This window comes from Hemitrygon akajei, chromosome 7, assembly GCF_048418815.1.
Source record: "Hemitrygon akajei chromosome 7, sHemAka1.3, whole genome shotgun sequence".
Taxonomy (NCBI): domain Eukaryota; kingdom Metazoa; phylum Chordata; class Chondrichthyes; order Myliobatiformes; family Dasyatidae; genus Hemitrygon; species Hemitrygon akajei.
Window position 1 is genome coordinate 109,989,406 of NC_133130.1, and position 15,151 is coordinate 110,004,556.

Here is a 15,151-nt window from a genome sequence, read left to right on the forward strand (position 1 = left end):
TGTAAATATACTTGTAAGAAACTTCGCCCCATGGGGACTCTCTTTTAAAACAAAGGGGGGGGGGGTGTATGTGGTAAACTATGTATACCTGTCTGGACACGCCCCTCTGCTAACTGCTCCTGTGGCTCCTCCCACAGACCCCTGCATAAAGGTGATTGGAGGCACTGCTCCTCCCTCAGTCTCCAAGATGCCGTACTCTGTTTTGCTGCTAATAAAAGCCTATCGTTTACCTCCCATCTCCGAGAGTTATTGACGGTGCATCAGAGGGGTATAGATAGGGTAAATGTAAGCAGGCTTTTTCCACTGAAGTTGGGTGAGACTAGAACTAGAGGTCATAGGTTAAGGGTGAAAGGGGAACCTGTAGAAGAACTTCCAGTGTGGAAGAAGCTGAGAGTGTAAGTGCTGGATGTAGGTTTGATTTCATCATGTAAGAGAAATTTGGATAAGTAAAAGGCTGGGAGGGGTACTGGGGGTGGCTATTGGGGGGCTATGTTCAGGTGCGGGTCAGTTGTACTTTGCAAGACCTTAGCATGGACTAGGTGGGCCAAAGGGCCTCTTTCTGTGCTAAACCACACTAGTTAGGCCACACTTGAAGTACGGTTGTAACATAACACCCCAACATTTATATTCTATACCCTGATCTATGAAGGTAAGCATGCCATATGCCTGCTTCACCACCCAACGTTGCCACTTTCAGGGTTCTTTAACCTTAAGTTCCCTCTGTCCTTGATATTTCTTAGCACCCTACCATTTACTGTATATGTCCTACCCCAAATCAATTTCCCAAAATGAATTACTTTGCGCTCACTTGGACTAAACTCCATCTGCCATCACTGTGCTCAAATTTCCCTATGATCTAAATCCCACTGCAGTCTTGGACAAGCTTCCACACCATCCGCAAACACCACTAACTTTTATGTCATCTGCAAACTTACTAATTATACCTTTTACATTCATATTCAAACACGCGGTTTCCAATCAAAAAACCACCTGTACGCACTGCTCTCTTTTTCCTATCTCCAAATCAATTTTGGTACCAATTAGCCAGTTTACCTGGGATTCCATTTTCCATAACCTTCTGGACCAGCTCACCATATGGGACCTTGCCAAATGCCCTATTAAAGGCCAGTGAGACAACATCCACCACCCAACCTTCATCAATCTCCTATGCTACCTCTTCAAAGAACTCAATCAGTAAAGCACGGCTTCCCCAACAAAGAGCTTTGAAGACTATCCCCAATTAGTGTATGCCTTTCTAATGTCTATAAATACAATCCTTCAGTATTTTCTCCACTAATTTCCCTGGTGCTGAAAGAAAGCTCATCGGCCCATTCTTGCTGCCCTCTTAAATAAAGGAACAACATTAACTGTCCTATTTACCCAGTAAATGCCAGGAAAATAGCCTCAAAAGACTTCTCTTTCCTTGCTGTGCTTAACAATCTATATTTAGACATCTGGTTTAATGGCTGGTGCTGCCGTACAGCAACAACATCTGAAAATGTGACACTGCTTTCCATGTACATGTAAATGACACTCAGCTTCGCCCACAACCAACTCAATCAAAACATTCATCATTTCAAGCCTATCAATCTGTCTATAACCAAGTACTTAAATGGTAACTTACTCTAATTAATTGTTGATATGATTAGTAAAGTTGTGTCTTCCAAAATCCTTATTTCCTTGCTGTCACATCCATTACACTCCTGGAAAAAAATCAAACTAATTACAGAATCATAGAAAAGTACAGCACAGAAACAGGCCCTTCAGCCCATCTAGTCCATGCCAAACCATTTAAACTCCTATTGCCCTGCATCCAGACCATAACCCTCCATACCCTTTCCATCCACATACCTATCTAAACTTATCTTAAATGTTGATATCAAGCTCGCATGCACCAGTTACACTGGCAGCTCGTTCCACACACTCACCACCCTCTGGGTGAAGAAGTTTCTCCTCACGTTCCTCTTAAACATTTCACCTTTCACCCTTAACCCATGACCTCTAGTAGTAGTCCCACCCGATCTCTGTTGAAAAAACCTTCTCAGTCTTCTATATTCCAAGGTATAAAGTCCTAACATATTCAATCTTTCCTTATAACTCAGGTCCTCCAGGCCCGGCAACATCCTTGTAAATTTTCTGTGTACTTTTTCAACCTTATTTACATCGTTTCTGTAGGTAGGTGACCAAAACTGCACACAATACTCCAAATTAGGCTTCACCAGCATCTTGTACAACTTTAACATAACATCCCACTCCTGCAGTTAATACTTTGATTTATGAAGAGAAATGTGCCAGAAGCTTTCTCTATGACTCTATCTACCTGTGCCATCACTTTCAATGAATTATGAAACTATATTCTCAGATCCCTTTGTTCTACAGCATTCCTCGGTGCTCTACCGTTCACTGTGTAAAACCTACCCTGGTTGGTCCTACTGAAGTGCAACACCTCACAGTTGTCTGAATTAAGTTCTATCTGCCATCTTTCAGCCTATTTTTCCAGCTGGTCCAGATCCTGCAGATCCAGATCCTGCAGATCCAGATCACTACACCTTCAGTCTTGGTGTCATCTGCATATCTGCTGATCCAGTTCTTCATGTTATCATCCAAATCATTGATACAGATGACAAACAGCGGACCCAACAGCAATCCCTGTGACATGCCACTTGTCACAGGCCTCCAGTCAGAGAGGCAACCCTTTACTACCATTCTTTGTCTTCTTACACAAAGCTAATGTAATGCTGTGCAGGAAGGCACAGAGTCGACTGTACTTCCTTAGAAGGTTGGCGTCATTCAATGTCTGTAGTGAGATGCTGAAGATGTTCTATAGGTCAGTTGTGGAGAGCGCCCTCTTCTTTGTGGTGGCGTGTTGGGGAGGAAGCATTAAGAAGAGGGACGCCTCACGTCTTAATAAGCTGGTAAGGAAGGCGGGCTCTGTCGTGGGCAAAGTACTGGAGAGTTTAACATCGGTAGCTGAGCGAAGGGCGCTGAGTAGGCTACGGTCAATTATGGAAAACTCTGAACATCCTCTACATAGCACCATCCAGAGACAGAGAAGCAGTTTCAGCGACAGGTTACTATCGATGCAATGCTCCTCAGACAGGATGAAGAGGTCAATACTCCCCAATGCCATTAGGCTTTACAATTCAACCGCCAGGACTTAAGAACTTTTTAAAAGCTATTATTAATGCTTTTTGATTTAGATGCACATCATATTTTTTTTTACTGAGTTAAGTATTGTATGTAATTAGTTTTGCTACAACAAGTGTATGGGACATTGGAAAAAAAAAGTTGAATTTCCCCATGGGGATGAATAAAGTATCTATCTATCTATCTATCTGTTTAATCCAATTTTCATCTTGAATGTCAAGCAACTAACCTTTTTTTAATAAATTTTTTTATTGAATTTTCAAATGGTTACAGAGGGGGAAAAATTATCAACCCTTCCCCCCTCCCCTTGACCCCTCCCCCCAACATATCCCTGTAGAAAGAGAAAAAAAAGAGGGAAAAAAAAGAAAGAAAGAAAGAATGCCTGGATATCGTAAGATCCCCACATGCTCCATGGAGTTCATAATAGCTTTAGTATATATATTTATTTCTTTCCCCAAATAACCAATAATTTTATCTTTGGAGCACCTATATATTTAATCCTGTCTTTTGTAAATAAGGGCACCAAATTTTCAGAAATATTTCATAATTATCTCTTAAATTATAAGTAGTTTTTTCAAAATGAATGCAGCTAAAAGCTATATCTATTTTCATTTTCTTAATGTATGTTAAAATTCTTTTTCTTTTCACCAGTCCATTAAGCCCATTAACATTAAAACTTTAAAAATTCAGTAAATTAGTCATTATTTTTAACAGGGTTACTCCAGTCTATAGTAATACCTAACTTTTCAACTTTCGTAGTACCTTGGGGAAACTTTTTAAAATTCTCCGTGTTGCTATGTGTTCCCCCCCCACCCCAATTGTCCAGGCAAAGAAAGAAAGATGAAAGAAAAATAGATTATAAAGAAAAAAATAACAAAATACTCCCCTGCTAATGTTGTGAATAAAAAAAAAGCACAACATTACCCCCCTCCATTGTACAGGTCATGGCAATCACTATGATTACACACGTGAATCCTGTAGCAATCGATCTGAAGTTCCCCCAGCTCCCCCGTAACATAAAGAAGTATATATAAGAGAAGAAAAAATAATATCACTACTCTCGATTAATATTTCTCAAATTTTTACCTTTCTCCCCCTATATCATATAATTAAGAATATATTTAAATATTCTTCTGTCCTTAAACATGCATCAACTCCATTCACTGTCCCTGTCTTCATCTTTAATCCGTTTCACTTTTAAATCTTTGGCTGTGGTTAGCGAATATTTGGGAGTTCTTGTGCAAATTCTTCCGCATCCCGATAATCAGTAAAAGATCTTCTTTTTCCGTCATCCAAAAAAATTATCAGGGTTGCTGGGTGGTGCAATATAAATTTATAACCCTTTTCCCATAAAACTTTTCTCGCTGGGTTAAATTCCTTCTTTCTCTTCAAAAGGTCATAACTTATATCAGGATAGAAAAGAACTGTTTTCCCTTCTATCATCAATGGCCCGTTTCTCTTTCTGGCACATTGGGCAGCCGCCTTCAGGATCTTTTCTTTATCTTGATATCTTAAGCATTTTATCAAGATTGATCGTGGGTTTTGATCAACTTGAGGTCTTGATCTTAAGGCTCTGTGAGCCCTTTCAATTTCAATTAACTGGGTTCCTTCTTCCATTTCCAAAATTTCTGGAATCCATTTTTGAAAAAAATTTATTGGATCCTCTTCATCTATACCTTCTTTAAGTCCAACAATCTTAATATTATTTCGTCTGCTAAAATTTTCAAGTACATCCACTTTTTCCAACAACCATTTTCTTTCTGATGTCCAGGCAGAAATATTATCTTCCATTTTATTCACTCTATCAATGGTGTCTCCCATTGTTTCTTCCGTTTTTAATTTTCTTGTCCATTTTGTCCTGTCTTTTCATCATTTTATCAAACATAATCTTCATATTTTTAATATATTTTTATTACTTTTAATGCTTTTAATTCAAGCATTATTTGCACCAAAGATTTTTTTATGTCTCCAATATCACCTCCAACCTCTTCCTGTTGCTCTTCTTTGTTTGTCTCTTCATCTTCGTCTGATTTATCCAGAGAATCTGATTCCACCTCATATTCACTTTCATTTTCAGTTCCGATCATAGCTGGGATTTGTAGTTTAGGTTGCTTGTGTTTGCGTATGCCCCTTCTTTCATGCATGCGCAATTCCTGTTGCTCTTTTTTTTTGGAAACGGTTGATGTTGCCGCAGTTTCCTGTTCTATATCGCCGGAGGTAAAATGCACTTGAGCCCGAGGCTCTTTCATGGCGGCCGGCCTTGATTCTTTTCCAACTTGTGTTGTCTTCAAAGTAGTAGTTTTCTTCTGCTTCTGTTTAGGAGACATATCTTAAGACAATCCTGAGTAGTTTATAAGTAATTTTTAAAAAGTATTTACTAACTTTTCTTCACTTAAACATTATTTTACTGGTTTTTTACGGAAGAGCTGGATTTCCACGTCTCGATCCTACGTCATCACATGACGTCCCCCGCAACTAACCTTCTTGACCAACTTCCCAAGGGAGAACATGTCAAATGACTTGTTAAAGTCCATGCAGACAACATCCATAGCCTTACCTTTTCTGCTAACTTCCTCAAAAAACTCTATAAGATTGGTTAAATATGACCTACCATGCATGAATCCATGTTGACTATCCCTAATCAGCCCTTTTCTATCCAAATCCTCTTATGTACAGTCACTCAGAATAACTTCTGATAACTTTCCCACTAGCGATGTCAGGCTCACTGGCCTATAATTTCCTGGTTTATTTTTAGAGTCTTTCATAAACAGCAGAACAAAATTAGCTATCTTTCAATCCTTTGGTACCCCACCTGTTGTTAAGGATGATTTAAATATCTCTGCTAGGGCCCTGCAATTTCTGCACATGCCTCCCATGGGGTCTGAGGAAACACCCTGTCAGGCCCTGAGGATTTATCCACCTTAATTTGCCTAAAGACAGCAAATACCTCCTCTGTATTCTGTATAGGGTCCATGACCTCGCTGCTACTTTGGCTCACTTCTACAGTCTCTGAGTCCATCTCGCAAGAAAATACAGATGCACAAACTCCATATAAGATCTCCCCTATCCCTTTTGGCTCAACACATAGATTATCATTCAGATCTTCCAGAGGACCAATTTAGTCCCTGCAAACCTTTTATTTTAACATATCTGTAGAATCCCTTAGGATTCTCCTTCGCCTTGTCTGCTAGGGCAACCTCATGCCTTCTTTTACATAGAAACAAAGAAAATAGGTGCAGGAGTAGGCCATTCGGTCCTTCAAGCCTGCACCGCCATTCAGTATGATCATGGCTGATCATCCAACTCAGAACCCTGTACCTGCTTTCTCACCATACCCCCGATCCCTTTAGCCACAAGGGCCATATCTAGCTTCCTCTTAAATGTAGCCAATGAACCGGCCTCAACTGTTTCCTGTGGCAGAGAATTCCACAGATTCACCACTCTCTGTGTGAAGATGTTTTTCCTCATCTCGGTCCTAAAAGGCTTCCCCTTTATCCTTAAACTGTGACCCCTCGTTCTGGACTTCCCCAACTTCGGAAACAATTTTCCTGCATCTAGCCTGTCCAATCCCTTTAGAATTTTATACGTTTCAATAAAATCCCCCCTCAATCTTCTAAATTCCAGTGAGTATAAGCCTAGTCGATCCAGTCTTTCTTCATATGAAAGTCCTGCCATCCCAGGAATCAATCTGGTGAACCTTCTCTGTACTCCCTCTATGGCAAGAATGTCTTTCCTCACATTAGGGGACCAAAACTGCACACAATATTCTAGGTGTGGTCTCACCAAGGCCTTGTACAACTGCAGTAGAACCTCCCTGCTCCTGTACTCAAATCCTTTTGCTATGAATGCCAAAATACCATTTGCCTTTTTCACCGCCTGCTGTACCTGCATGCCCACCTTCAATGACTGGTGTACAATGACACCCAGGTCCCGTTGCATCTCCCCTTTTGCTAATAGGCCACCGTTCAGATAATAATCTGTTTTCCTGTTCTTGCAACCAAAGTGGATAACCTCACATTTATCCACATTAAATTGCATCTGCCATGAATTTGTCCACTCACCTAACCTATCCAAGTCACCTTGCATCCTCTTAGCATCCTTCTCACAGCTAACACCGCCGCCCAGCTTCGTGTCATCCGCAAACTTGGAGATGCTGCATTTAATTCCCTCGTCTAAATCATTAATATATATTGTAAACAACTGGGGTTCCAGCACTGAGTCTTGCGGTACCCCACTAGTCACTGCCTGCCATTCTGAAAAGGTCCCGTTTACTCCCACTCTTTGCTTCCTGTCTGCCAACCAATTCTCTATCCACATCAATACCATACCCCCAATACCGTGTGCTTTAAGTTTGCACACTAATCTCCTGTGTGGGACCTTGTCAAAAGCCTTTTGAAAATCTAAATATACCACATCCACTGGCTCTCCCCTATCCACTCTACTAGTTACATCTTCAAAAAATTCTATAAGATTCGTCAGACATGATTTTCATTTCACAAATCCATGCTGACTTTGTCCGATGATTTCACCTCTTTCCAAATGTGCTGTTATCACATCTTTGATAACCGACTCTAGCATTTTCCCCACCACTGATGTCAGACTAACCAGTCTACAATGCCCCGGTTTCTCTCTCCCTCCTTTTTTAAAAAGTGGGGTTACATTAGCCACCCTCCAATCCTCAGGAACTAATCCAGAATCTAAGGAGTTTTGAAAAATTATCACTAATGCATCCACTATTTCTTGGGCTACTTCCTTAAGCACTCTGGGATGCAGACCATCTGGTCCCGGGGATTTATCTGCCTTTAATCCCTTCAATTTACCTAACACCACTTCCCTATTAACATGTATTTCCTTCAGTTCCTCCATCTCACTAGACCCTCGGTCCCTTACTATTTCCGGAAGATTATTTACGTCCTCCTTAGTGAAGACAGAACCAAAGTAGTTATTCAATTGGTCTGCCATGTCTTTGTTCCCTATGATCAATTCACCTGTTTCTGACTGTAAAGGACCTACATTTGTCTTGAGCAATCTTTTTCTTTTCACGTATCTATAAAAGCTTTTACAGTCAGTTTTTATGTTCCCTGCCAGCTTTCTCTCATAATCTTTTTTCCCTTTCCTAATTAAGCCCTTTGTCCTCCTCTCCTCATCTCTGAATTTCTCCCAGTCCTCAGGTGTGCCGCTTTTTTTTGCTAATTTATATGTTTCTTCTTTGGACTTGATACTATCCCTAATTTCCCTTGTCAGCCACGGGTGCACTACCTTCCCTGGTCTATTCTTTTGCCAAACTGGGATGAACAATTGTTGTAGTTCATCCATGCGATCTTTAAATGCTTGCCATTGCATATCCACCGTCAACCCTTTAAGTATCATTTGCCAGTCTATCTTAGCTAATTCACGTCTCATACCTTTGAAGTTACCCTTCTTTAAGTTCAGAACCTTTGTTTCTGAATTAATTATGTCACTCTCCATCTTAATGAAGAATTCCACCATATTATGGTCACTCTTACCCAAGGGGCCTCGCACAACAAGATTGCTAACTAACCCTTCCTCATTGCTCAATACCCAATCTAGAATGGCCTGCTCTCTAGTTGGTTCCTCGACATGTTGGTTCAGAAAACCATCCCGCATACATTCTAAGAAATCCTCTTCCTCAGCACCCTTACCAATTTGGTTCACCCAATTTATATGTAGATTGAAGTCATCTATTATAACTACTGTTCCTTTATTGCACACATTTCTAATTTCCTGTTTAATGCCATCCCCAACCTCACTACTACTGTTAGGTGGCCTGTACACAACTCCCACCAGCGTTTTCTGCCCCTTAGTGTTATGCAGCTCTACCCATATACCCACATCCTCCAGGCTAATGTCCTTCCTTTCTATTGCGTTAATCTCCTCTCTAACCAGCAATGCTAACCCACCTCCTTTTCTTTCCTGTCTATCCCCCCTGAATATTGAATATCCCTGGATGTTGAGCTCCCATCCTTGGTCACCCTGGAGCCATGTCTCTGTGATCCCAACTATATCATATTCATTAATAACTATCTGCACATTCAGTTCATCCACCTTGTTACAAATGCTCCTCGCATTGACACACAAAGCCTTCAGGCTTGTTTTTACAACACTCTTAGCCCTTATACAATTATGTTGAAAAGTGGCTCTTTTTGCTTTTTGCCCTGGATTTGCCTGCCTGCCACTTTTACTTTTCACCTTACTACTTTTTGCTTCTACCCTCATTTTACACCTCTCTGTCTCTCTGCACTTGTTCCCATCCCCCTGCCACATTAGTTTAAAGCCTCCTGAACAGCAGTAGCAAACGTTTCCCCTAAGACATTGGTTCCAGTCCAGCCCAGGTGCAGACCGTCCTGTTTATACCGGTCCCAACTCCTCCAGAACTGGTTCCAATGCCCCAGAAATTTGAATCCCTCCCCCTTGCACCATTTTTCAAGCCACGTATTCATCTGAAATATCCTCCTATTTCTACTCTGACTAGCATGTGGCACTGGTAGTAATCTAGAGATTATTACCTTTGTGGTCCTACTTTTTAGTTTATCTCCTAACTCCCTAAATTCACCTTGTAGGACCTCATCCCATTTTTTTACCGATATCGTTGGTAACTATGTGCACCACAACCACTGGCTGTTCACCCTCCCATTCCAGAATGTCCTGCAGCCGCTCAGAGACATCCTTGACCCTTGCACCAGGGAGGCAACATACCATCCTGGAGTCTTGTTTGCAGCCGCAGAAACACCTATCTATTCCCCTTACAATCGAATCCCCTATCACTATAGCTCTCCCACTCCTTTTCCTTCCCTCCTGTGCCGCAGAGCCACCCATAGTGCAATGAACTCGGCTGCTGCTACCTTCCCCTGATGAGACATCTCCCCCAACAGTATCCAAAACAGTATGTCTGTTTAGGAGGGAGATGACCTCAGGGGACTCCTGCACTACCTGCCTACCGCTACACTTCCTGCACACATAGTCATCAGGGACACTGGAAGTATCCCTGATTTCCCACATGCTGCAGGATGAACAAACCACGGGGCCGATCTCAGCTGCCGTGACCTACCCAATACTTGCCTCAACTTTTGAAACTTTCTCCTTTTAAAGGAACTTACTCGGCCTTACCTCACTTGGAGTGAAGCTCGTCCTCAGCCTCTCGAGTCAAAACCTCAAATCTCCACTCCTTCACTGGCTGCTTTTAGCCTTCCTGATTTCTTTCTCAACTGTTCTCTTGCATTTCTTATACTCCACAAGTACCTCATTTATTCATACTTGCCTGCACCTGCTATGCGCCCCCTTTTTTCCTTAACCAGGTCCTCAATATCTCCTGAAAACCAAGATTTCTTAAACCTGTTATCTTTACCTTTTATTCTGACAGGCACATACAAGCTTTGTGTTCTCAAATTTTCACTTCTGAAGGCCTCCCCACTTACCAAATATGCCTTTGCCAGAAAACAGCCTATCCCAATTCACACTTCAATAGGTACATTTAATGCCAGAGAAATGTATACAATATACATTCTGAAATTCTTTTTCTTCGCAAACATCCACGAAAACAGAGGAGTACCCCAAAGAATGAATGAGTCAAATGTTAGAACCCCAAAGCACCCCCTCAGCTCCCCCCTCCCACATAGAAGCAGCAGCAGTGCAATGACTCCCCCCACCCCCACCAGCAAAAAAGCATTGGCAGCCCCCACCAAGCACTCAGGCGTGCTGTAAAGCATCAATAAAGAAACAGACTTGCAGTAGCTCGAAGACTACTTGTTCACCCGGTAATTCAACATAACCACAGTGTCACCCCCTCTCCCCCTCAAGGGAAAAAGAGGCATCAGATCCTTCCTGATACCATCACAATTGGCCTGGTTCATATCTAACTGACACTGGCTTGCAAGCATGTATTACATACAGTGGATTCTGGTTAATTCGGACACAAGGAAGTCAAGGAAATCGAAGTCAGCATAAAAACAAAAGGGGGGGGGGTGTGTGTGTGTGTGTGTGTGTGTGTGTGTGTGTGTGTGTGTGTGTGTGTGTGTGTGTGTGTGTGTGTGTGTGTGTGTGTGTGTGTGTGTGTGTGTGTGTGTGTGTGTGTGTGTGTGTGTGTGTGTGTATATATATATATATATATGGAGATATATATAGATACTTTATTGATCTCAAAGGAAATTACAGTGTCATGGTAGCATTACATGCACAGATATAAATATCAGAAGAGAAGTAGAAAGAATAAAAAAATAAGTTACACCAAACGGTCTAACAGGGAGGGATCAACATTTCCCCTGCTATAGGTTGACTCATTATAGGGCCAAGGGTAAGAATGACCTCATGTAACGCTCTTTGGAACAGCACAGTTGTCTTAGTCTATTACTAAAAGTGCTCTGTTCAGGCAAGGAGGCATGCAGAAGGTGAGAAACATTGTCCAGAATTTCCAGGATTTTCCATAGGATCCTTTGTTCTACCACAGCCTCCAGTGTGTCCAGTTTGACCCTAGCAAAAACTATTGGAAAATTAAGGATTGGGAAGCTACTAAAAACCAACAGAAGACAACTAAGAAAACCATAAGGAGAGAAAAGATAAAATATGTTAATATCAAAGAGGATATAAAAGGTTTTTCAAATATATAAAGAGTAAAAGAAGGGCAAGAGTGGATATTGGACTGCTGGAAAATGATGCTGGAGAAGTAGTAATGGAGGACAAAAAAATGATGGGCGAACTGTGGAAAACACTAACAGTATGGCAGAAACTGAAGGATATCATGGGGTGGAGGCGAGTGTAGTTGCTATAACTAAGGAGAAGGTGTTTGGGGAGTTGAAAGGTCTGAAGGTAGATAAGTCACCTGGACCAGAAGGGCTATGCATTAGAGTTCTAAAAGAGATGGCTGAAGAGATTGTGGAGGCATTAATAATGATCTTTCAAGAAGTACTAGATTCTGGAATGGTCCCAGAGAACTGGAAAATTGCAAATGCCACTCCACTCTTTAGGAAGAGAGAGAGTCAAAAATAAAGGAAATTATAGGAAAATTAGTCTGAATTCAGTGGTTGGGAAGATGTTGGAGTTCATTTTTTAGGATAAGGTTTCAGGGTACTTGGCAGCACATGATAAAATAGGCCAAAGTCAGTATGGTTTCCTTAAGTGAAATTCTTTGAAGAAATAACAAGCAGGATAGACAAAGAGAGTCAACGTATGTCGTTTATTTCATTTTTCAGAAGGACTTTAACAAGGTGAAGCACATGAGGCTCTTTAACAAGATAAAAGCCCATGGTATTACAAGAAAGATACTAACATGGATAGAAGATTAGCTGACTGGCAGGAGGCAAAGAGTGGGAATGTAGGGTGGCCGCAGGGGTCAGAGTTGGATGCTTCTTTTCATGTTATATGGCAATGATTTGAATGATGGAAATGAGGACTTGGGAGTCTTTGATCATGGATCATGATCAACCTGATCATGGATAAAGATAGATCTGGTCCTCGGGTTGAGGTTCTAAACTGGAAAAAGGCCAAATTTGAAGAAATGAGAAAGGATCTAAAAAGTTTTTAGGATTGGGACAGGTTGTTCTCTGGCAAGGATGTTGTTGGTAAGTGGGAGGCCTTCAAAGGAGAAATTTTGAGAGTGCAGAGATTGTATGTTCCTGTCAGGATTAAAGGCAAAGTGAGTAAGAATAAGGAACCTTGGTTCTCTAGGGATATTGGAACTCTGATAAAGAAGAAGAGAGAGATGTATGACATGTATAGGAAACAGGGAACAAATAAGGTACTTGAGGAGTATAAAAAGTGCAAAAAACACTTAAGAAAGAAATCAGGAGGGCTAAAAGAAGACATGAGGTAGCTTTGGCAGTCAAGGTGAAGGATAATCCAAAGAGCTTCTGAAGGTATATTAAGAGCAAAAGGATAGTGAGGGATAAAATTGGTCCTCTTGAAGATCAGAGTGGTCGGCTATGTATGGAACCAACAGAAATGGGGGAGATCTTACATGGGTTTTTTGCATCTGTATTTTCTAAGGAAACTGGCATGGAATCAATGGAAATGAGGCAAACAAATAGTGAGGTCATGGAACCTATACAGATTGAAGAGGAGGAGGTGCTTGCTATCTTGAGGCAAATCAGAGTAGATAAATCTCCAGGACCTGACAGGGTATTCACTCGGACCTTGAAGGAGACTAGAGTTGAAATTGCATGGGCCCTGGTAGATATATTTAAAATGTCAGTATCTATGAGTGAGGTGTTGGAGGATAACTCATGTCGTTCCGTTGTTTAAAAAAGGCTCAAAAAGTAATACGGGAAAATATAGGCCGGTAAGTTTGACATCTGTAGTAGGTAAATTATTGGAAGGAGTACTAAGAGATAGGAGCTACGTCTGTTTGGATCGACAAGTTCTTATTAGGGAGAGTCAACATGGCTTTGTGCGTGGTAGGTCATGTTTAATAAATCTATTAGAGTTTTTCGAGGAGGTTACCAGGAAAGTAGATGAAGGGAAGGCAGTGGATATTGTCTACATGGACTTCAGTAAGGCCTTTGACAAGGTCCCGCATGGGAGGTTAGTTAGGAAGATTCAGTTGCTAGGTATACATGGTGAGGTAGTAAACTGGATTAGACATTGGCTCAATGGGAGAAGTCAGAGAGTGGTAGTGGAGGATTGCTTCTCTGAGTGGGGGCCTGTAAGTAGTGGTGTGCCACAGGGATCAGTGCTGGGTCCATTGTTATTTGTCATCTATATCAATGATTTGGATGATAATGTGGTAAATTGGATCAGCAAATTTGCTGATGATACAAAGATTGGAGGTGTAGTGGACAGTGAGGAAAGTTTTCAAAGCTTGCAGAGGGATTTGGACCAGTTGGAAAAATGGGCTGAAAAATCGCAGATGGAGTTTAATATGGACAAGTGTGAGGTATTGCACCTTGGAAGGACGAACCAAGGTAGAACATACAAGGTAAATGGTAGGTCACTGAGGAGTGCAGTAGAACAGAGGGATCCAGGAATACAGATACAAAATTCCCTAAAAGTGGCGTCACAGGTAGATAGGGTAGTAAAGAGAGCTTTTGGTACATTGGCCTTTATAAATCAAAGTATTGAGTACAGTATAAGAGTTGGAATGTTATGGTGAGGTTGTATAAAGCATTGGTGAGGCCAAATTTGGAGTATTGTGTACAGTTTTGGTCACCGAATTACAGGAAGGATATTAATAAGGTTGAAAGAGTGCAGAGAAGGTTTACAAGGATGTTGCCGGGACTTGAGAAACTGAGTTACAGAGAAAGGTTGAATAGGCTAGGACTTTATTCCCTGAACCTTGGCTATTTTTTCAATTTGTGGCTGTCCCAATTAACCAATGGCCCAATTAACTAGATTCCTTTATTTGGCTGTTTCTATTACAGTAATCTGCTCTGCACCTGCCTTAGCTCAGAATCAGGTTTACTATCACCGGCATATGTCATGAAATTTGTACTGTTTGCGGCAGCAGTACAATGCAATACATAACAATAGAGGGGAAAAACATGAATTAGAATAAAGTAGCTTATCTGCTACTCAATTCTTCAACTTTGCTTTTGTTACCTCCAAATCATCTAATGGCCTCCTTTATTCCACATCATTCTGTAAATTTAGAGCATTCAATCTCTGCCTTCATTTGTCCCATCCCTCCTATGTTCGTTAACTTTTGCAAGTACACAGTTCGACAAAACTTCCATTGTGAAAATATTATACTGATTTTCAAGTCCCTCCTTTAGCCTTGTCCCATCCAATCGCTGACAACTTTTTAATCCTCTGATATCTCTGCCTGTCCATTTCTGGCATTGACAGCTCATCATATCGCTCTATCATAGGGCTTCTATGGCCCTACGTTCTGCAATACCAATCCTAAACAACTCCACTATTTGATTTTTATTCATTAAGAATTCTTCAAAACTTCTTTCATCAAATGTCTGGTCAAATACACTGTATGAATAGGTATTACATTTACCTGGTAAGATTCCAGTTAAACAGGTATGATATTTTCCTAAATTAAAGTTAA